The sequence below is a fragment of the Sturnus vulgaris genome, chromosome 12, assembly GCF_052056855.1.
Source record: "Sturnus vulgaris isolate bStuVul1 chromosome 12, bStuVul1.hap1, whole genome shotgun sequence".
NCBI classification, from domain to species: Eukaryota; Metazoa; Chordata; class Aves; order Passeriformes; family Sturnidae; genus Sturnus; species Sturnus vulgaris.
Genome location: NC_142254.1, coordinates 10,899,113 through 10,923,848, shown reverse-complemented (window position 1 = coordinate 10,923,848; position 24,736 = coordinate 10,899,113). Strand labels below are relative to the sequence as shown.

Genomic DNA, 24,736 nt, shown 5'->3' with positions numbered 1-24,736 from the left:
TATGCTTTTAATCCAAATGATAAGAGGTCTGGAAAAGAGATTGTCTCTTTGGTGTACTTCAGATATTAACCCCAAAGATAATTCCTAGCTTTTTTAAGAGTCACTTTCTCCTAACTTCGTTTTCAGTTGCAGACTTTTAAAGCCAACATGAAGATGAGGTTTAAAGGAAGGATAGAGTTCATGTTCCTTATTTCTGCAGTTGTGGTAGAAGGCATAGAGCTAAATCAGTTTGCCCATTAATTCATGTTATTGCCTCCAAAGGGATATTAGTTCCTTTTCTTTTTCTGACTTCTGTTCAGCTTTACTTCCATGTGTGTCCAGGTGCTTTGGCAATTTTTTTTTTTGGTGGGGGGGCATTTGCAGTGCAAGTTTATTCTTACACATTACTTTGAAGGAAATATTTAAGTGAAAAATGCTAGTTAATGTCTATAAAATCTGTATATAAAACTTGTTTTTAAGTAATATCAGAATACCTGGGCAGATGTTCAGGGAGCAAAATATACCTACCTAGAAGGGAGAAGCCTGTGTAGGTCATCATTTTCTATTGTACTGCTTGGTGACTTCATTTCTAGAAAAATGATCCTTCCCAAGAGAGTCTTCCTCAATTAACTGTGCCTTGCCCACAAAATCTGAAAAGATCTCATTCTTCAACAGCAAGCTCTTTTTCATACACCTGCATGCAATGGGCATTTTTTAGGCATATTTTATTTAAATAAAGAAAGAAATTGTGATCAATGTAATGCACTAATAAGTAATTAATTGCACATGCTTTCTCTAGCTCTTGCAATTGCAAGAATTGAAATGATCCAAATAAAAAGTAATTTTTTACTTCTAAATTTAAATAATTTGCTCCATAATATTAGTATCTAAAACCTGTTTAAATCAAATGCTGTTTCATTCACTGTTGAAAAAATAGTTAATGTTGACTGTCAGAAGCTATGGAGTTTACATCTGTACGTCATAAATTTCACTATCATCTGCTCCTTTTTCTACTTAAAAAGAAAAAAAACCAACTTGCTTAAAAAAGAAAGGAGGGAAAAAAGGGCCTTTGAAGGCATCAGACTCCTTTGTTTGATGTGTGGAACAAGATTAATAAAAGCGTGCCACTACATTAGCTTTTAAATAGCTAGCATGAGACAGTGCTGCTGTCTATACTCACCACAACTTTAATTTATGTAGATAGCATGTTTTAGACATATGATAGTTTTAGCATTGATTTAGACCTGTTTCTTGGGGGAGATCTCAGATTTGTGACTGTGTTTATCTTTTGTGTAAGTACAATTAATTGGGCAATGCCAAACACAATAGCATTTAATATTTTGAAGAATTAAAAGGGAACTATTTCACGTACTCAGCTGGTTTACAGATGTGTAAGATTTGTAGTCCATTCTCTTGTTGCAGCATGGCATTGTGACAGTATGTCCAATACTAAAATTTATATATGTTAGAAGAGAAAATACCATTCCAAATATTAAAGATTTTTTTGGATTTATAATAATGTATTTTAATACAAGTTATCCTCAAATCTTGTAATTGTAATCTTAGAATTTTAAGAATATCTACATAATTGATTTTCATGTAGTTAAGACACACCTGCAGCATGTTTGAGTACAAGCCTTCAAGTGTTACAAGTTGCTAAGACCCTTTTATCAGCAGAATTTGGTGTGTTTTATAAGAGGGAATTCCATAACACAGGATACTGCTGGCACCAAATACGTCAGATGGTGGAAAAGTGAATGAAGAACAAATAATCTCTTTAAGTATAAGATGGAGGGTTTTTCTGTCATGTCCTGTTTTATTCAGTAATCAAAGATGTTGATGCATTGTTTAAAGCTGCTGTATCAGCATGTTTATTTACCTACATTCTGTAATGTGAATTATAGAAGAAGAAATTAATTTGGGTATTACAGACTAAATCTCCCAAATTTTTGGAATTGAAAAAGCTGTTATAGAAAGCTGATTTGCAAAAAGAGTTCAACTTTTCAAAACAAAGCTAATATGATAATTCATTTTGTATTTTTAAGCTCATTATGTGTTTATTTTTAAATTTGAAGAGTAAACATTTGGGATAATATGGAAATTATGGTCTGTAAACAACTGATTGAGAAAAGCAGTTCTCTTTCAACACTGGAAGGAAAATTTCTCCAGTTTCAAGAGATATTTGGAATTTGTTCAGTATATTTCTCTATTCTCATCACAATAAGCTGGTATAAATGGAAAAAAAATATACACATTTCTTGATTTTGAGTCAATACTGAGTACATGAAAATGGACCACATATTACACTTCTCTCAAGCTGCTCCAAATGGAGGAAGGATTTTTAGTCTTAAGTTTTGGGGGTTTTTCAGAAGAGTTTAGGAGGTCTTAGTGATTTTTTTCTGCAGAGTCACCCCAGACAGATTATGAAGCATGAACTGAGTTGTCTGAAAGAGACTCCAGATAATTTAAAGAGAGAGCTTTGACTTAAATATACTGATTTACCAAAGAAGGGGTACCAGCCCCCATCTGACTTTATCAGTCTTTGGTAAAGTTAGGGACGTTTGGCTGTTTTGTTCTCAGATTTGCTTTTAACTTGTGTTCTTATGTTCATGGAAATTATTTTAGAGGGTTACTGTGAGTAATGATTTTCTTTATAAGAACAACAATTTTATGAAAATATCACCAGAAGGTGTAATTGCTTGGTAGGTTCTCTGTAGGTTTTAGGTATACAGCTCTTGCCTGCTTTTTCCCATATGTATTTGGAGAACTGCATGTGCATACAGAGGTGTATGATTGGCAGCTTGGAGATGGGGGAGTTCCTGTAAGGAGAATCCTAACTGCAGCAGAGCTCTGTAAAGTGTCCTAGCCTTACGAGCTGGAAGCACCAGGTATCCCTGTAAACTCTCACTGCTCTTAAACTGTAGCATTCTAAACCGCACTTGTGCCGTTGGATTTTTGTTCCATTCCTTTTTTCCCCGTGTTATTTCATTTCTGCCTTTTGCTCTGCTTTGTCTTCTTCCCCTCGTTGGTGTAATACCTATATTCTTTCTGCCAAAGCAGCTCTTCTGTTAGCAACTCAAATCTAGTTTTTCATAGGGTGAGCTATGTAAATTCAGGGGAGACAGGTTTCACATGGCTTTTTAGGTTCTAAAATAGCAATAAATAAACTGATTTTAAATCATAAGCAACTTTCTGGTAATTTACAACAAACATCAAGTGCTTGTGCCTCTTTTATGGCAGCAGCTGAATGGAAACACGTGCATAGGAGTCAAACTGGTATTTGAAGACATTGTGTCTAATATTCACAGTGAAAGGTGCGTGTCAGAGAAGGATGAATGTTTTCTGTGGCTCTTTTTTGTTGTAAGAGAATGCATCCAATGGTTTTCCCATTTCAAATAATTTGAATGTTTGAGATGTCTACTAAATACGAATAACTGTAAAATCCAAAATTTCTAGTTTAGATGGTACATAACATATTTACCAACACAGCATGTTTTAGTATTTCTTGTCTTTGCCAAGGTGACTAGTTTGTTTGTTTGTTTGTTTGTTTTTCTTCCTATTGTGTGTTAAAATGGAAGAGAACTGGCACAGCTGCAAGGGTTGGTGGCTTTAAGGATTGTGATTTTGATAAGAAATAAAATAAAATATGGAGAGATATGAAGACTCAAAAAATTATTTCTAAGGTGTAATTTATTGAAGCTATTGCAATAGAGTTCACAGGCACAGCAAGAAGAGCACTGAAGAAAGATTGTTGATGAACAATACACTTTATTAACTCTGAAATAAGACTAACTGCTAATATTTTTTATTCTCCGCTATATTTTCTAACTCAGAAATGAGATATGAAAGGTTGAAGATCAAGTTGGTGATTGGCATTCAATGGGATTTTATTTGTTTCTTATATATTCAGACACAAGTGAACCTAAGCAATTTGTACAGGATTCACGTTCAGCCTTTATTCAACTATTTGTAGGAAATAGTGTATTGAAAAGCTGAACCTAACTTTATTCTGTCTGCAGTCATTAAGCACTATCTATACATACATATGTATTTAGCATATTTTTTTTACACTAATTCTATTTAACAGAAGATTGGCTTCTGTGCTCTGTTGTTTCATGTCATACTTTGAATATGATTTACATTGAAATTCTTAATGAATGAGGCTTTGTTAAAGCATTTGTGGAATGTAGCCACTATAGTATTAGCCAATCTGAAAGTAGGTTCTATCAACATTCTTCATATAATATTAAAATTGGTTAAATGTGCCTTAATGTCATCCATTGAAATAAATGAAAATGTAAAAGAAATCAGAAGTCCCTTTTTAAAGTACTACCAGTAGGATAATAGAACTGAGTGTTTTAGGATTATGGAACAACTGTATATCTACAATTAAGGGTTAACAGAGCTGTGGCAAGCTCTGTGATTACCATTACTATGGTCAACATTCATTTTTGCTTGCTGCTGCAGTGTTTTTGGTCAGCATGTCTAACCACCATAACCACAGCAAAATCTTTTAATTGCTGAACAGATGTATTTCTTGGTCGTTTTCATCATGACTGAACTGAGGGTTGAATGTTCATGAGAGCACCAAGAGTGCCACCTTCCCCCAGCCATGCATTCAGTTACTTGGATCAAGAGTGTCTCCTGTTGACCACATCGAGAATATATACACTAAATACTGCCAGGGGAGACCACTGTTGGAATATGCTGTGTTGTAACATTATAGAATATATATATATATATAATATACTAGGAGTGATTTATTCTACTTTTTCTGTATATTCCTTCCTTTTCATAGAGAAAGAATGTAAAGAACAACCATGATGCTTTGTTAGCAGAAGGTGATGAACTGAATGAGCAGCTTAAAGAGGGGCAGTTAAAATGGTTCCATCTTCAAAACAAATTGCAATCAGTAACTATTTCAAACAGAGGGACAGAGGAGGTGAGGCTGTGGGCAAGAGCTAGAATCTTTTACTTTAGGTTGTGCATAAGGATAAGGGAAAATGAAATGTTGGGATATGTCTCAGTGGACGAGATGTGACTAGACCTTTCAAACACATTTAGAAGACTGACCTGGTACTATATATTTTTTTATCATATTCAAAAGAAAAATTTCTGACCTAAATGCTATTTGTATTTCACAGAATTATGAACCATACCTGATGTGTGTTTGGACAATATTTGAAATTAAAGCATAAGATACATCAATTCTGACACTAAACAAGTGGCTTATTAATAGGAAAAAAGTGAAAATACTTGGTTTATTGATCATGTGTTGCTAATTTTTAGTATTCTTTGAACCTGATTTAATTAGAGTACAATGTTACATCTTACTCAGCAGTTCAAATCAGTCATCTCTGTTTCTTTGTCTAGTGACTCTGAGAGACTTCTGTTGTCACTAACAAGTTGTCCAGATATGAGGCTAAACATCAAATGGTTTCTTCCCCATTTTCTTCAATGTATGAGGAATAAGAAAACTTGCTTGATTTTTCTTGCATTTTGTAGCAACTTCTATTTAGTTTTACCGCCTGCTTTACCTATTGTAAGTGTATTTTATGTGAACCAAGTTTACCTCATAGATATTTTTGCCAAACCTTTAAAGTGTAATGCCTGGAGAGCAGATATTCTTGGTTTAAGTATCTCATGTCTTTAAACCATATCCTGCTGTAGTGAGTGTTTTGGAGCAAGGGTGTGTTGTTTCTATAATGTCAATAAAAGTATTTTCTATGCAAAAGCCATGCCCTAGCTAAGACTGATACTCGCTTATTAAAAGGCAATTCAAAAATATATGCTCCAAGTTTTTATATTGTTTTGCATTAGACAGAATGTGATTAGATACTGTTGATCAACTGCAACATGCTGCTCTCAGCTTCATCTCAACAGCATGTAAAAGATTTTGGGCCTAATGTAAATCCATGTGGATTTATCTTCTTATGAAGCTTCTAAGAGACAGTTGTATTAAAAGAACAAAAATATTGTGGCACTGCCTAAGAATGATTTGCTATTTCTGTTCACACATTCATTGTAATTTCTTTTTGTGGTGTGCATTACTTGAAACTTCTGTCTTCATTTTAATTGCAGGAAAGAATAAGCAATTCAGAAAAAGAAAATTAACTCTTGAAGAAAAACTATAATAAGCTGTGTAAGGTAAGTTAGGGTTTCTGAATACAGAAAATTTGATTCTGATCCTTTATTAATAGATCTTAATATACCGTGTTCTGTAATGTGTGTGTACATATTTTGTGCTTTTCACACGTGTAACCATGTTGATGCTGCTGTTCATCACATGACTGTGTATATGGAAACTCTCAGGTGCTTTGCTGTATTTCATCAGCTCTGTTGGAACTGACCAGCTTCCATATTTGTTCTAATTCTCTTGGAATAGTAGATTGCATCTTAAAAATGTAATTAAAAGTAAGTAGGAGTCACTTTATTTTGAACATAAATTCAAAAAGCTCTTATTTGAATTTCTAGTAGTATTTTTAGGGTAATTAAAAGAAGATTGCATTTTGGTAGACATATATTCCTTTGATTTTGTCTTGGGTTTGGTTTTTTTTTGAAGAAAGTGGTGTTTGAATTTTTTGTGTAAGTTCTAGCACATCTCAATGAACTTACATAAAGTCTGATATTTGACTGCTTCTCCAATGTTTATTTTTGAGCGGTGGTTTGATTGTTTTGGTAATAGCTACCATTTCACTTCCCCTGATTCTGCTTACAATTTTTATGTAGGTTCACACGAGTTTTTTCAAAGGTTCCTATACATAATAAGATGTATAAGTTTTATCAGCAGTGCTTAAAAAGAACATGAAAACACATTGTTAAGATATGATTCAGAAATTCTCTGTTACAGAAAAGAAGAAATTATAGTCAGTTGTCACAAGCATATTAAAGGAAAAAATGACCTTCCAATGAACTTTTCCTTTATTGTGAACCTGTGTTGTCTTTTACACTGAAGAGGGTTAGAAAATAGGATACATGTCCTACAGCTAATAATTGCAGAAAGTAGATCTTGAAATCTTTTCTCATATCCAGATTATTTCTTCTCTTAAAATTTGCTTGGCTTGTCAGTGTGATATCTATCAAAAGAATACCAATAATAACTTAAGCATAATGTAAGTGATAACAATTTTTTTCGTATTATTCTTAAAATATTTGGCGTACTTTTAATGTGGTCTACAGTGAACTTAAAAATTATAAAGAGTAAAAAGCTGTGAGGAAAAATGGCTTAAAACTTTTTGTTGTTGTTGTTTTTACTTAGGAGGTGCAACAGTTGTATAATCACAATATTTAGAGTTTTGTATGGAGAAGTTGGTCACTTGTCTCTCACTTAAGTTAATTGCTGGAGATTGATCCAAAATTTGACCATGTAATAAATTATTCTCATGATGTTTTTGTTTATTCTCTATCATTTATTCAGAGAAATAATTCTTACTAATAAATCAAAAATCTGGCTTGAAATTTTCTGTTCACCTTAAAAACATAATAGGATGACTTAAAAAGATACTTAACAAGAGAAATTGAAGATAAGCTTCTGTTATAGCACTGTAATCTATACTGTGGTGTTTCTTTTACTAAAATGATCTGTCTTTTCATATACTCTCATTTAAAAATTGATTCATCTTTCATCATTCCATGTTACTGTATAGGTATCAATAAATTAGAAAGAAAAGTATTATATAACCACCATTTAATGGACAGCTTTTTTTGGTTGCCTATTTGAACAATGCAACTTCACTACAGTTTACCTGTGCTAGCAGTAGATAGGCCAGTGTCCGCAGCTGCCACTTAATTAATTACATTTTTTTTACTTTTTTTAAATGGAGGCAAAGGTGCATAAACCCATTCTTTGTTAAAGTTATTTTTGGGAAATTTTTTTGACGTTGATGGGAATTTTGCCAAAGCCAAGACTGCAGAACTGGATCTGAAAAGTTTGCAAAGAACAAGTATGAATTTGTCAGTTGACTCTTATTATTTAGTCAGTATCCAAGAAAACAATTCGTTTGTATAAAAGGTTTGGGGGAATTGTTTTCATATGACCTTGTAATGCAAATCTAGCAATGCTTAAACTCCCTCCAAAGGAAATGGTGCCAGATGTGGTTGACCATTATAGTTACACAGATGGCTCCAACTCCAGTGAAATACAGTAAATATGAAAGAAATTCCACATGAATTCAAGTAAATGTAATCTTAAAATTTGAAAGAAGAAAGCGACACACGTGGACTCAATTCAAACTGACATAAACATTAGCATTATATGGGTTCAGATGAAACCTGTTTTCTAACATGTTCTCCATTTAAACATCTAAATTCTTAACGACCATTATAATAATGCTTAATGGTTTTTCTGCCAGAACAGTCTTCTAAAATACTGAACTAATACCTGGCTGCATCCTTTTGTGAAGTCATTGTACCTACAGCTGATGAGCTCTCGTGTAACTGGGTGTTGTGGTCATTCAAACTTGAAAACATTTTCGGAAGTGTGAAAACTGACAGTATTTCTTTTGTTTTGAAAGGAGTTATGCTTTCATTATGGAAGCCAATCAAACTCTAAGCAATTAAAGGACACATTGTCTCTTCTGTACCTTTGCAATAGTGTGGAATGGTAGCGGGTTCAGTGCGTTACATTGCCTGCATATGACCTTCAAAATTATAGGAGAGCGATGCATGCATTACTGCAGGACTTAGAAGCTTTGCATGTTCATGCATGCTATGAAAACAGTCACACTGTAAAATGCTCTATGCCCAGAGAGCTGTGTACACAGGTTAGATATAGTATGAGAAAAAGACAAAATACAGGGATATATAATGTTTTAATGAAAAATACAGATTATGATATAAACCCTATATACTTTAGGGTTTACAATTCATGCTATAATATTTTATTTCTTTAATCTTAAATTCAGTCTTCAAATATATGAGATAAAAATGCATTCAGAACTCTGTCAGCATGTAGTCTGTGAACCTATGTGGGCTGTCCCTTCTGCAGCATTTCTTTCTCCTCTCTTTTTGTGGTCAAGGCAGGTTACACAGATCTCTTGAAGAGATAGGTGGATCAATAAATAGATATCAGAAGATTTTGAATACAGTGGTGTATGTAAAATATAAAGTTTTTTAGCTGATGAGCTTCACCAAAGAGTTGAGGAACTTATTTTGTTTACAAAACCCTGCAATTACTGATTTTTCACAGAGCACAAAAGTGTATCAACTGGTTTGTGCTTGGTGAAGATCAACATTTTTCCAGTAAACAAGAATGGAAATGCAGTAATATGAAGACTATACCACTCACTGTCTAACTTATATGAAAACCCATTGCATAGCTTTGTCTTTTTGCCTACTGAGAATTACACTGTAAATTTTATAATGTACTTAATTTAGTTTTAATCTGAGTAACACTTTTTGTTGTGGTTTCAGCAGTTCTAGTTCTGTGACCATGCAATCTTTATTGCACGTAGATTGTAGTTTACAAGTAAATAATGTATTACAGACAAAAAAGTTATTCTAATTTCTTGGCCCACCTCTGTTTTTTATTTCTTAAAGTAGGAGAAAGATTACTTTAAATGTGCTTCTTAATCAGTATCAGAATTGTTGTTTTACAGTATGAGAAAACTGTTGTCACTTTGTGGTCAACATTTTTCTTTGAACAGGCAACTGACTTTATGCTCTGCATGTTTCACAGATTTAAAAGAAATCAGGTGGATGATCCCAGTTCTCTACATTAAGAGGTTTTGTATGCGGAAAGAATGGTTTTGTTAGTTGTCAGTTGCTGAGGTTTGGAGTTGTGGATTACTCTGGGATATGCATCTGAATTCCTTTTCTAGACCCACAAATGTTGCATGCTGCCAACTTTTTGACTTTGGAGCTCTAAATTAAGGCCAGTTCCTTTGCTCATCCCACAAACTCTTTCATGTTTTTTAACCGCAGCCTGAGAAAGGCGCCTTGGTTTCAACAGCAGCAGACCAGCATGTGTTTACTTAATTCCTAAGACATGATGACAGTGGTCTCTGTGCCACTAAAAGCTTTTTTCTTTATTATTTTCTGTTGAAGTTGATTTCTAAGAGTTTTTCACATGCCATATGTTTTATTACAGTGTCTTCTGTATGACCCATGAACAGCAGTGGAAATCAAAGGAACAGCAAATGAAACTGCAAATTGCTAAACTAGAGATGGCTATCAAATCTGATTTAGCAGACAAAAATGCAATCTTTGACAAGATCAAAGTAGAAAGAGGTATTTTTTGAAAAAATCTAATATTTTCTCAAGATGTGAGGTCATACCTATGTTGAAGTTCAGGAATATTGCCCAGAAAAGTTTAGTTTCTATTGCTGGCGATTTCAAAGCTGCCTTTTAAGTGAACATTTGTACAATATGCTAAGGTTATGACTAGCTATTAAGTACAAAAACTGACCAAATGCAGATTATATACTGAATAAGGCTCATATTTTTTCAGCTGTATTTATTCTTCTTCTATTAGGTTATATTTACTCTTTATTCAGTGTTTCTTCTCTCCTCTATGTTGAAAGCTCTTATGGAAAAGAGGCCCATCTGACAGTCTCCCTCAAATTATAAGCCACTATTCTATTTACTCTACAAAGTTACATGAAGCCTATATGGGACTTTGGCCATGTTTAATTGTCTTTCAACTTCATTAATTCATAATTTAAAAAATATTTTCAGTATACACTGATTTTTATTTACAGCTGTGTACATTTACAATCATGCATTTTTCTTCTAATCTACTGAAGAGATTATTTCATATGTGTTTTTCCCATGCTGTAGGGCAATTTCTCAGTTAATATTTGAGACTTTGCAATCTCTTTTTGTATCTCAACAACTGTGTTATATACTGTGGCAATATATAAAGTTTACAAAAGAAGAGCATACACAGAAAGTAACTAAATATTTTTAGACTTGATTCTTCAAATCTGTATTTTTTTAAAAGTGTATTTCTATGAACGATCTAATGGAATTAAGTGGACCAACTTCTTGTGAATAATTCTTCTCATGAGTGTGGCTTCAGTTCATCATGTGCTTACCATTAAGATTCTGAGTGGCTTTATAGACATCTAATACTAAACTGAACATTTAAACGTTGTCTTTGACCACAGCAAGTGTTCGCAAAATTGGCCTTAAGTGATACTAAAATAAATAAAGATACCTTAAGCTATATTAATATGAAGTTACGACACACTGGCAGTTGTTACTGACAGCTTGATTATGTAAGGCTAAATTAAAAATTATATTCAGAGCATGAAAATATCATGGGTTGTGCTATTATTTGGTTAAGCTGAATGTGGAAAATTAGGCAACGCTTTCCATCTTCTGTCCTTCCAGTCTTTGCCTCCCCCAGATTGACACTTCAGAGCTTCTTGTGCTCCTAATTGTATTGCCAGGGTACTACACTTTCAGCTGCTATTAATTTGCTGCAGAATAGCACAGATATTCTAATACCCTTCAAGCCCTGTGTATTTAGCATTTGATTACAGCTTTTTATCATTGCTACTGCAGAAATATTCACCAAATCACAGAGTGGTTCAGGTTGGAAGGGATCACAGGGGGAGCTGCTCACAGAATCATAGAACATACTGAGTTGGAAGGCACCCACAAGGATCATGAAATTCCAGCTTCTGGCCCTGCACATTTTGCTCCTGTTTGGGTCAGTTTGTTTTGCCTTCCCTCCAATAAATACCAATATATAGCAGAGGGAAATAATGAATAAATGGAGTGACTTCAGCATATAGATAAATAGATATTGTGAACAAGTGGTTTGGCCACTTAAAGAAACACTATCAAAGATTTTGGAAAAAGAGGAGTTTAATATGAATTTGTGAAAACATGATTTAACAGAGTGTGTTGGCAAGGCTCACTTACTACACAGATTAAACCATACAAAGGAAAATCAAATTAGAAACAATTTGGAATTACTCAAGTCAGGAATGCCAAGGGAGGTGAGTGTGCCAAGATATGGATGCAAAGATAAGGGTGCAAAAGAGTTTAGCAACACTTAACCACTGAATATTTTAACATTTACCAAGCAATTCCATAGGGCTCACTACAATTATAACAATGACTTGGTTGTAGATATGAGATAGTAACATTCATACCATAATCAATTCCCATAGCCAGGTAAAGTGATGTGTGAATCTGTATGTGTGTACAGGTACCTGTCAACCTAAGAGGTTCCTACCATGGGTTCAGTGAATGTCACATCACATCCCTTTGTGTTTGCCACAAGCAGGGTTTAGTCCTCAAAGGCTCTGGATATGTGTGAGAGGGGATCATCCCAGGCCCCACTGTCTGTGTGAGCCCTGGAGCTGCCCCATGCAGGTGGAGGTGCTGGCACTGCTGCTCTGCTCCGGGAGAGCACAGTGGGGCCTCACTTCTCTAGGGTTTAACACCATTGACTCAGCTAAGTTTCCATCCTGGTCATAACCCCACAATGTTGTATCCATTCATGAGGTGTTATTGTACCTAACTGAACTCAAAGGGAACCAAGGGAGTAGGATTACCTCAGAGTCAATTATGTACTAAAGATATTTCACCTTCAAGAACGTTTGTACCGTGTGACAAGGCTGATTCTTTTTTATATTATATTAGTTTGCTTTTGAAACAGAAAATATTGTATAATTTAGTTGTAAAATTGCTAACTGAATAAGATAGTAGTGGAGTGGGTTTTTTTGTTTTTTTTTTTTCTTTTAACTGAGTCTTGTAGAACTGAAAGAGCTGAAATATAAATGAATCTGGAAATCTGAGAGGCTGTATATACGTTGACAGGTACCAAATTATTATAATAGTTATGTTTTCACAAATATACATCGTTAGAGAATTTCTTTTTACTGTATCAATTATTTGTTACTGCAGTTGACAACTTCTCATTGTTTCCTGTGCTGCATAAACAATACCATTGTTAAAGGTTTCAGATAATGAATACGGGCCATAACTCTTCAAGTTTTGAACTTTAATAAGTTTTACTATTCAATGGGTGTTATAAAGCCTGTAAATTTATATTTTTATGTAGCATATGAGACAGAAGGTTAAACAAGAAAGACTAGCAGATGATAAGGTAGAGATGGCTGAAGAAGTTTAACAGGAGAGAGAAAAGCTCTCACATCTGTCAGAGGAGCAGTTAGCTGACCAAACATCAATTACTTCTGGAAATGAGAGAGAAATAACTGAAGAATTGGAACCAGAAGGTAGAATTCATTTTTATGAATAAGTAACTGTATTTTGTTAAGAAATCTATGTCTCTTTCCATTTTCTTAAGCATTTCTTACTAGCAGTGGGAGCTGCCTCGTTATGAGAAGCTCCATGACAGAAATTATATTCTGGTGTACTTTATAGCTGAAGCTGGGTAGTGGATATGGTGGTGTTATTTTCTTCCCAAATGGAAACTGTATTGTAATTGAATGCAAAAATCTGGTATCTGACCTAGATTCATAAAATATTAAAGGAAACCTGGCTTCTATTTTAAATGTCTTTATATTCTCCCTTAGAACTATGGTATTCTAAAGACTATTTTAATGAATATGCTCCTTTTGTCTGCAGATAACAGCCAATGCTGCTATTGGAAATCCTTTCAGACAGAGAGAGGGGTAGTATGTCTTACCATATTCGTGACTTAAAGTTGTTAGAGGCAGATTTATTTAAAGATTATAAAAGGCAGGTCATCCTGTTCCCCCTCTGAGCTTAAATTGTTTATCATTGAAATAAACCAAGTCCAAGATACCAAGTTTACAGTAGAAGCACAAACAGAATGCTAAAATTTCATGTTCATTTGTTTGCAGCTTCTGCATAAGAATACATTAGAAAACTTGGAAAAACATGGTATTGAATCTCTATTGTGTTTATAAGTAATTTGCTTCAGAGGAAAAAAAACCTCAAAATGGTTTGAAATAATCCACCTGCATATAGAACTATTTTTTTATTTTAAAAAAAGGATACATTATTCTTTATGTGTTCATGGTGTTAAACATAGAGGAAATCCACAAATTCAGGCCATATTCCTGTATAAGGCTAACAGTTGTTCATACCTCAGTGTTCATCACAGTACTTATATCATTCCAGTCCTCCTCAGCTTTCATCTGGGAAACAGTACTTTCTTCTTTTTTTTTCTTTCTTCTTTTTTTTTTTTTTTTTTTTTAGCAAACCAGAAGGAAATACAGTTTAGATGACTCTAAAGGTCATTGATTTTCAGGGTTAACTTCTGCAAGAAAGAGAAGATTTGCCTGGCACTTACTCTTCATTTGTTAGTAAAGCACCTATATTGCTATCAGGTTCCTCAGCAAAACTCAGATGGGTAGATAAAGATGGGTACAATAATGGGTTTAACCACACTGATTCTTCTAATGCTTTTCAGATCAAGATGATGATGCTCTTGAAGCAATAAAAACTGACAGCAATGACTGTATTATTTCAAGTCCATTGTCCATGAATATTAAACAGCTGAGTCAGAATGTTTATGGCAATTACTTGGCCAGACTAAAAAAAATATTTTAAACCTAATGCCCTCTAAGAGTAGCTTTGCTCTGTCTAACATGAGTTTTCAGTAAAGTTATATATGTATAGTATCAAATCACTTCAGTGTGCTTCTTTTTCTATTATTATTTGTGGTCAAGTGCACTAATCATATTCTCTTAACTTACTCTTAAAACCAGCAATTAATTACCATAAAACATATATGAAAAATAAGATGACTTTAATACAAATTTGGAAAATTTACTTTGAATAGTATTTCAGTAGGATAGTTCTGTAAAAAAAAATAAAATAATATTTCATGCTTTTTGATCTAACCTTGACTGAACAATGTTAAAAAATATAAAGCTAGTACTTAAAATTGATGACAGTACTTCTAACAGTTAACTTTTCTGATCTGTCTTAGCCTTCCTTTAAAGAACCAGGGCTGTACTGTTAGATCCTATCAGACTTCACAGTTTTTAATGTTCTGCAATGTGATATCCTAGAGGTAGCTTGATTTTTTTTTTAAATGCTCTTTTAAAGGCTATGAAACATCTCACAAAGCAACTAGCATCAAGAAGCAATTTTTTTGTATGAGAAATATAGCTTATATTTCTTTCTTTCTATAATATATTTCTTTTTTTAAGCTGTAGAAGAGGTTTAGGAATGCTATCACTTGTGCATTCTTCAGAAAGATGCAGTAGGTGCTTTTGAAGATGGAATTGCATCGTTTATGTGTATAATGTTTAAAAAATCACCTGTAATTTTACGAACTAAAATTACTGGTACTCATCTTTATTAAGTCAAAATACAATACACTTGTTTTGTAATTTTTTAGTCATCATGTATTTTATTTTATCACAATTATTTAGAGCACTTCTGTGAGAACTTTGTGTGTAGATTCATTTCAGGTTTATCAATTTCTACCTTGCTCCATTGATCTGTTCCTATGGTAACAAAAATGCATGTTCATGAAGGGTAGATAAAACAATAAAACCTCTGAACTATTAAGACAACAGTGTATTTGATACAGATTGGCTTTTAAAAATATGCATTGGTTGATATAAATTCTTGGGTTAATTATAGAATACAGCATGTCAAAATTGTTACTGAATTTGTATTTTTTTAAGATTAAAAATCACTGCCTTTTATCTTTTGAGATAAATATCCTGCTGGTAATCAAACACTGTAAATAAAACGTGATTTTTAGAGATTGTTATGCTAATTATCCCCTAAATCTGACTTGTATGCCAAACTGTTTAAGCCATTTAAGATCATACTGTGGTTTTTTTGCATGTTGCAAATTAGACAGTTCATGGTTATTTCTTAGATATGTTGATCATAAAGGGTATCTAACAGATTTTCCAGTACTTAACTGTACCACTTGCTTCTTTCTCTTTTCTTCTTGTCTATGATGTATGATTAATCATAGATTACTTCATTTTGTTTCATTTCATTTACAACATTTATGAGCTTCACTTTGTCGGTATGAAATGCTTGTCCCCTTCTTTCCTTTCCAAAGTGGCATAATTAGTGTTAGCATCTTTTTTAACAGGCTACATAAAGTTTAGTGGCTGGATTAAATCAAGTCATTAACATAATGTGCTATACAATTTGCCCCTATCTCTTTTCGTTTCCAGTACATCAAAGTGCCACAGAGTGCCAGTGTAATTGGGCCTTGCTAGCTTGTCAGGTTCAGTCAGGCTGATGGCTGCTGCTTTTACTAAAAAGCTTCCAGGCATGATAATTAATAGAGAAAAGAAGTCTGAGAAATGTAAAAGTTTGGACAGTTCTCTATGAATATTTCATACATTTGAATAATCAGAAGTTAACATTATCAATTTGATGTATAATACATTGATTAAAAGCCTTGTTTCAGATCCTCAAAATAGACATCAAAACTGGGAATTTGCATTTTCTTTGGCATGGTCTTTATATAAAAAAAAAAATAAATTAAAAAAGTCTTTTCTCTTCCATTCCCTCCTCCTCTGCACTCCCACGTCTGCACCAAATCCTTTCAGGAAATTACATAGCATTCAGTTTTCACAATAAAATTTACTGCTGTTAGCTTCCAAGTTGTCTTAAAATGTGCCATGAGACAATTACTGGCAAACCCAATTTGTTTGGTAGTGGTTCCATTTTTTTTCTCTCTTATTTTCTTGCACATACCATAAGTGCATTCTCTTGCTCTAAGAGGAGTTTGCTGATAGCAGCCTTTACCTGTACCTCTAAATTAAGATCTCAGGTTGTAACTAACTTTGACATGAAAATCTTTCTTAAACAGCAAAAAAGCAATGCCAAGTGCTGATGGTTCTCCTGGTGAGGGGCACAAGCATGTGCTAAGGTGAGAAGCTGTAAAGCTTCAAGCTTCTATATAGCAAAGCAATAAAAACTATTCCTTTTATTATTTTTTTTGTACAATTACTTGAATAACATATTTTCATCTATGTGCTAGTTGTATTCATTAAAAAAAAAAGGAAATTATTTGGATATTGTATTGCAGTTTTAAATTTTGGCTGATATTGATTTCTCTTTACACTTATTTCTGAAGGCCTTGAATGTCTGGTGTATTTCAGGGAGATTTTTAAGTGTTCAGAATTTTTTTGTCAACTTGGCTTGTTCTGCAAATATCTAATCTGAATTTAGAGAATTAAATTTAGGATTTTAGTATTACCCTGTGTTACTGAGTTGGCTTAATTCTACTGTGCCAGAAATACTAACCCTGTGTATTCTCCTAGTACTGTCTAGAACTAACTTCTGTTGCTTTGTGTTTTTCTTCTGTAAGAAATTGAGGAGGTAAAAGTATTGCACCAACATATTTAAAAAACCAAGAAATGAAATCTATGAAACAGAAGCACCTTATCAGGGTAAGATAAAAGTAACTTAGTAAACTTTGTAGTCAGTACTTGCAAAGGCTACTGATTGGTCTAAGATTAAAAAGAACCATTTACCATTCTCCATCTTTGAGGTGGTTGTTTGCTCAGGGGGGTCACTATAATCCAGAAACTAAAGTAAAAGAAAATTTAAAGAATCCAGGAAATACCTAAGCTGTGTTTTGCAACTGATAAAGTGTGAGATGACAGAAGTTTGAGTAGACACTATGCTGAAATGATGGATTTACAACTTCTGTCTACCCCTTGTCAAATATACTTTGAAGTTGTAATTGAAAGCATGTACTGCAAGTCATTCTTTGTGATAGAAGAGGGACAAATAATACCAAAAATCAGTAAACACCACTTTTGAAATTATTGAAAACTACAGAATCCTAAGTCATTGCCTTTTTTTTTTTTTTTTTTTTTTTTTTTTTTTGTAACAAATAAAACTAATTGGTCAGAATATGAAATGAAATAGAAGGCCAGATTTAAGGCTGAATGCATAAGCTGACAGGAAAAGCATCAGCAGGAGTCAACCATGCTACAAATGGTTTTTGAGGTTATGAATCCAAATGATCCTCAGCTGCTTACTGGAGAGACTCCTTATCAGAGCTCATGGACATGGAAGGAAGTTATGGTGACTTTTCTAATTGGAGATCTAAAAACCAAAGGATGGGATTTGAAACTGGGTTTTAGTTTATTTAGTTGTGATAAATACCACCAAGCATAATTTTTTTCAAAATATGCATATTATGACAATCAAGTTCTAATCCTCTTTGAAAGTCTGTGTTGTTCTCACACAATTCTGTAATGACAAGGGGAGGACATAGTGTGAATTACTAAGTATTAAAACTCTAAGTAAGAAACCCAGCTACATTAAAAATGTGCAATTTGATGCAGCTTTTCACTACAGATACACTCCTAGAAATGAAGATACTATACTGATACTTCTGCTTTCTTCCAATACTAAGAGGTACCTTTTTCTTAAATGGATTGACTTTCAAATGTAGATTTTTGAAATTTAATTTATTTTTAAAATCAAGACAGAAGTCTGTGATCTACATATAGAAAAATACATGCATAGCTATATATAAAGGCAAAAATCTTATTATATTTGTCTTGGATTAGGTTTTTACATAATACTGCTACTTATTTCATCTTTTTTCTCTAAATTCAGTGTCCCAAAATGTACAGATACCTTTCTTCCTCAAGGAATTTTCTGCCTTTCATGCTTTTTTAACCTAAGAATTATGCTTCCCTTTGAAATGAAAGGTAGTTGTAAGTTTATAGAGCCTTTTAATTTCTTAATTGTGTGACGGCTTAGTACCTGTGTAGCTAACTGGCTTTGAGATTAGATAGAGTTGGTGTTTGGTTTTTATTTTTCCTGATGGATCAATCAAAGATGAGTGATTAAACATTAAAAAGTGAAGTTTTCTCTTGAAGACAGTGCCAGGAGTAGGTGTACCTTCATCTAAGACAGTAACAATATGGCTTATGTAAATTTCCCAGCTTCTTGGGGAGAAAATAAAATTCAGAATTATGTAAGTTTGTATCTCACCAATCAAACAGGTCCAGATATATTTATATTTTTCTATTTATTTGTCCCTAGAAACAGTTTATCTTTAAAATTTGTTAATTGAGGCAGTGCCATCTTTAAAACCAATTATACTTATGGAGAAACATTGAACAATTTTATGTTTTTTCTTCAGAAAGGGTGTGAGGCAAGCTGAAGACCAAGGAAGAACTATCAAAAGTTCTGGTATGAGCAAAGTGCAAATGTGACTTCATGATCATATGTATAGTTGTCATGGTTTTGGTGGGAAAGAACCTTCTATTTTCTAAAATGTTTGGTGCTCTATACTGAATTAGAAATTTTCATTTGGGAAAGAGAAGGAATGCCTGACTGGCACATTACAGATTTGCATAGAGAGCCAGTACCTAATCAGTGAATTGGCTCAAGCTGTAGCAAGTAATTCATGCCTTTGAGGATATTAAACATGAATTTACTTTGGTCTGAAAAATGATGCAGTAGGACTCTGCACTAGATAAAATGAGAGCAGCCAGAGTTCCCATCAATGTCACAAAAAGATCTGTTTGTTCAGTGTGTTCTTAATGCTAAGATGAATTCTAAGAGCTGAAGGGATTGGGTCGAACCTTGTCATGGTGCTAATCTGGGGCCATTTCGTTCTCCTGGCACATGGCAAACAGTAATGCTGGGAAAAGATTATATGTGCCTTTCCCTTCTTCAGTAGGGATCCAGCTCCAAAAGAGCTTTCAACAGGGAGACATCTCTGTCCCAGGTCTTAGGGAGAGTCTGACTTTATTAAAGTCCCATCCATGTGGAGAAGAAACAGGGAAGATTTCTGTATCCCTCTTCCTGTTCTCACATCTACACCAGTGTGGGGGAAAGGTAAAAACAGAAGATGTCATTCCTCCCATGAAAAATCACTGCATACAGGACTAGAATAATTCTTTTGCAATATTTATGTGTATATGATTCTGTGTTGCCCTTTATTCATAATTACTTAATGAGTAATATTTGTGTCTCTGTACTCATGAATTACATTGATGTTCCTGTAACAGCACTCTTTGTGGCTCTGTTCTGACGTTGTTAATGAGGTGACCACAGGAATTCAGCACTTGATAGAGGAAAAGGATTATTTCCCATTCAATAATATATTTGTTAATCAATATTCATAGTGATTGAAATATTGATAGCAAATGGATGATTACTTAATGGTTATCAGTGAATAGCTTATAGTTTATCCTTTTTGCTTGAAATGGAAGTGAATAAGTGAACTCTGGAAATAAATATATAAAATGCTAAGGAGTAAAGATGCATATTTTTGAGCATTGGTAGATACTGGATTCAAGTTGATCTTACAGTTTAGAACTAGTTCCCTATATTTTAAATATTTCAAGGCAATATATTAGTTAAAAGTGTGGATATAAAAAATAGGAATGTTGGTTCTATTTTCAACTAGGTTCTATTTTCACGTTGGTCCTATTTTCAGCAAGGTATTTTCAACTCAGCTATTCTGTGCAGAAAGCATAAACTTAATTTTTAAAGCACTTCTGTGCGATACTGTTGAGCATTTGAGACAGCTGGAATTCCACTTTTCATGTTGAAGTGTTTGCCTTTTGTTTTGACCAAAAAGGAAATCAAAATATGGAATATACAGATGTTTAAAGATGGCAGTCAAGACTAATTACAGAATTAAACCAAGGTTTTTTAATCTCAGAAATCAGAAAGGTGAGAAAAGTTGAGGTTTTGAATTTGGATGTAATGTCCAGTGCATTTAGTACATACCCTAATCCTACAGCTTTTTGAAGGACTTCAGTGATTCTTCCAAATCTTTGGGTAGCATTAATTACAAAGAGTCAGTATTAAATAGTAGAGGGAGCATTTTGATTGTTCATTTGAACAGCACCTAATGAATGAGACTTGGCTTAAAAAAAAAACATCTTAGGAGTAGATTTAAATAACATACCTCACTCTGCATCAAGAAATAGATTTTTTTTTAAAATTAATACCTATCATATATTGGATGCTACATATATTTTCAGCATGGCTACATAATGTGAGTGGTTTTAGTGATGAAATAAGACATGATAGCTAATGCTGTTCTTAAGCAGTTCTGTATTTTTTATTCGTAATATATTTTTTAATCAGCTTGTGTTCTGCTTTGTATATGTTGTATTCACATTTAATAAAACTGGGACTCAAAATAGTCTTGACTGTTAAGCTCCAAGATAATTTGTTCCTTTTTTCTTATCATTTTCTAATGATAAGATGACTCAGTTTTGCTTTGGTTTAAGTTAGAAAGCAGAATACCTGGATTTACCCCATTAGTCTTGAAAAAGTGTAATATTCTTTGCCTACTGTATGCAATTACAAGTGTTAAATATGTCAAACAAAATTTAAGATATGTAAAAGGAACACTTTATAATACAGGATATTGTATTTGGACTTGATTCATAAGCTACTGTCTGTGTACAAACTAGTCTGACATAGCTGCTAAATACTTTGGGGTGAACAAAACCACTCAGCATATCCCTTTAAATACAGATGCTAATACATCTGTTCAGTGCAAGAAGAAAAGAGTTGTTTCTGAAGTAAAATTAGACAATAGAGCCAATTTCATTTTTTATGCATGTGAATGTAGAGTGCTTGAGGTTATTAGTTGAAACTGAGTAACCTTTCCAGGCTTTCATCTCTTTCTTTTCAAATTTGAATATGAAAAGCATATTCAAGTCAGAGACCATCACTTTAATGACATTTGGCAGTCATTTGATTTATTAGATTTTAGAAAAAAAAATTCCTTTTAAATATTTCATCATTCTATGCTAATCCCAGTAATATTGCCAGCTGAAGCCGTGTACCTGTATTAGTGGAGACAGAATGGTGTGGAATTTTTTCTGTCATCCTAGTAAAATTTCCATGAATCTACTGAATAATAAAACAACCTTATTGAAATATTCAGATTTGGATTTTTAGTTAAAGTGTCTTAGGATACATAATAAAAGGAAATGTCTTTTGAAAGGAGGGGGTAAAATTACTTCATCAAATATTGAAAGGACTTGACAGCAATGGAAATTGTTCTTTATGATGGATATTTTTACAATAGGATACACCTGCTTTTCAGTTTGATTAATCATATAGTTTGCTTGGGGAAATGTAAGCTATCTCCTTAATAAATTAGAATATTGACTTGCAGTTCGAACACTGAATCTGGAAAGCTAATCTTCTGCATATGATTAATACTTCAAGTGATTTAAGTTTAAACTCAAAAATTGTCAAAATATTTCCACGTAGGGGAAATATTTCTAATAAAGATATGAACTTGAAAAAAAATGAAAGAAGTAAAAAAAAAATAAAATTGACATTTCTGTACTCCAACATGTTGTGTTTGCTCTTTGAAGAATGTTGTTTTTGAATGCTCACCTACATACTCCACTTTGGAAACCAGAGTGGCTTTTCTTTCTTCAGATTACCTAGGGAAGTACTTGTGACTTTCTGTTGAGTCTGACATTTACACTTAAATACAGAATTCTTATTACAATGTATCTGTACACAATACCATAAGCCTTGCTGAATAGTGTGAGACAATTTTACAAGGAAAATAAAAATGTAATTTTGCTTAAAAGAGAATAAGAGGCCTGATGAAGAACAACTGTGTTTAATTTTATTATATTAATTTTATCTCTTAAAGATATGTTTGATTTAACTTGCCAAGTTCAGTATGTGAAGTTGAATTCCATATAAATGCAGTTGTGCTTTACATGCCTAACAACTTTGTGACTTGGTGGATTTTTATTTAATGTGGTATAGTCTGCAGTAGACACGGTTCTCTTCCATTTGGAAAACTTTGGTACCTAATATTACTGAAACTGTTTGTAACAGTTACAGGATCACTTACAGGATCACTTTGCTGTGTAGCTAAAAATAATGGCAACTGCAATCAGTGGTTCAGATGGCATGGTACATAAAGATAATCTTAACCTAATCTTCTCCAGGAGACTATGACTATTGCAAAAATATTTTAAGCATCAAATCTTAATTAGTGTCAGGTGCAACAATATTCTTAACAGCAAGCCATGGGGTTTAGATTCTTACAGTGTCTATGTCAAATCAATCCATCAGTGGTAATTCTAAAAACTACCCAATGGTTCACATGGATGCTTGGTTTGTGTTAACACTTCAAGAAACACAAAATAATTATTTGGGTTTGTGTTTTGTTTTTAAATAGGAAATTGAAAAGTCTGGATTAAAATTATATCACTTAGTTTTACTAAGTCATGAATTACACTAGATGAAATACAGCAGCTGAGTTTAGAATGCAGGTGATACAATTTCCCTGCAGAGGACACTCCACTGTCACTTCCAAACCCAACAGGTGGGCAGAAGAGTGACTGTAACTACAGCACTGGTGAGTGGGACCTATCCCTAAAATTCTATCTTATGAAAATGCCTGCAACAAAGCCTATTTCCTCTACATTATATTGCATTTATCTCTGTATTGGTTGTATTTGTCATTCCTCTATTTTGAGAAATACTAATGATGGTTTTTAAGAACTGAGAGAAGGATGCAATTAATAAGTATAAACTAAAATACAAAAGTAGGCTTGTGTAAGAAATTGAAACTGCAATATATTTAAATATGCTGGTAGTGCATACATTTTACAATTAGGCTTTACATATTTTTTTTTTAGAAGAGCATGACAAACTAATTTTTCTGTTGATACATGATACAGCAAAAGGAAAACATTCTATCCAACTATGTACAACTGAAATACATTTAGAGAAAATGTATAATGGACTTCATCATCACTTGTGAATACTCAGTGTACCTTTAATAAGAACTTTTTAAAATGGGAAATTACTCAGCTGTATTTAATACTAATAAATTGCTATTTACTGGAGAATACTTAATCCTGCATGTTGCATATGCTAGACTCTAATAAATGAACATCTGAAAGTAGTTGCTCTCAATCCACCATGCAATTGTTAACTTTTGTAACTCTGAGAAGGACATTGATCTTTGTAAGGCCTTGGGAAATAAAAAGAAACCCACCAAAAAAACAGTAATTCTGCAAAGTCCTGAATTCATTGAGGCTTCCTTCCATTCAGACAAATGGGATTAGTGACATCATATGCTAAATAAGATATTGTATAAATAAGAACTCTTTTTATGAGTTGGACAATTTCATCTTGTTAGCTTCTGTAGCCACTTCTCCAGATGTTCTAGTTAGGCATACACAAATGAAATACCTTTTTCAAAACCAATTGAAACAATACCATAAGCCAATAAAAGCTTCTAAAGGCTTTTCATTTCTCTTGCTTTTTGAATTCTCGTTGCTTTGAATATACTGGGCATACTAGTCATGGTCTAATTGTATTTTAGGTATTTGCTTGGCAAAGTTTAAAAATGCAGGAAAGATACTATGAATATAGAATAAAATTTCAGAGTTTTAAGGTATTTATGAAGCTTCAATACATTTCAAGGTGTGATATTTGAAAGTAGCATCATGCTTTGGAGAGGCTTTCCAATGTAGTAGTGCTATATTTTATTATTTCTGCTAATCATAACCTGATTGTGCAACTTTGATTTTTCTATTTACAGCGTGGGTATGGATTATAAAACTGTTTGAACTTCAAAATATCCCAACAAATCAATATTAAAATGTGGGTTTTGGTCCTAATTGCTTCAGGACTGTATTCTGCAGCATTATACTAATGTGGTTGTTATTTGTAGAGGTTTGCTTAGATAATTGAGTGTCTAATTTCTACTCAAGATTAGCTTTGCATATAGGGGGAAAAACCTAATGAGTCTGCCTTTTGATAATACCAGTTGAGAAGCCAGTAAGATAATAGTAATGAAATCTGCATGTGTGTTTACTATAGCTTTGCTGCATCTCTTATTCATGTCTAA

The 24,736-nt window shown here is 33.3% G+C and overlaps 1 long non-coding RNA gene across 40 annotated transcripts in view; it reads left to right on the top strand.

Moving 5' to 3' along the window:
• The window catches only part of LOC106857142 (uncharacterized), a 49,387-nt gene that overhangs the window by 12,397 nt on the left and 12,254 nt on the right, over positions 1-24,736 (top strand). For 16 of the 40 annotated variants that reach the window (XR_015806281.1, XR_015806267.1, XR_015806290.1 and 13 more), the window contains 2 exons: positions 6,061-6,126; positions 10,067-10,206. This is a non-coding gene — a long non-coding RNA (uncharacterized LOC106857142). Of the gene's footprint in view, positions 1-3,219; positions 3,294-4,777; positions 4,922-5,352; positions 5,439-6,060; positions 6,127-10,066; positions 10,207-12,994; positions 13,170-23,053; positions 23,234-24,736 lie in introns of all 40 variants that reach the window. The other 24 variants (XR_015806295.1, XR_015806287.1, XR_015806265.1 and 21 more) reach the window with 17 other exon arrangements.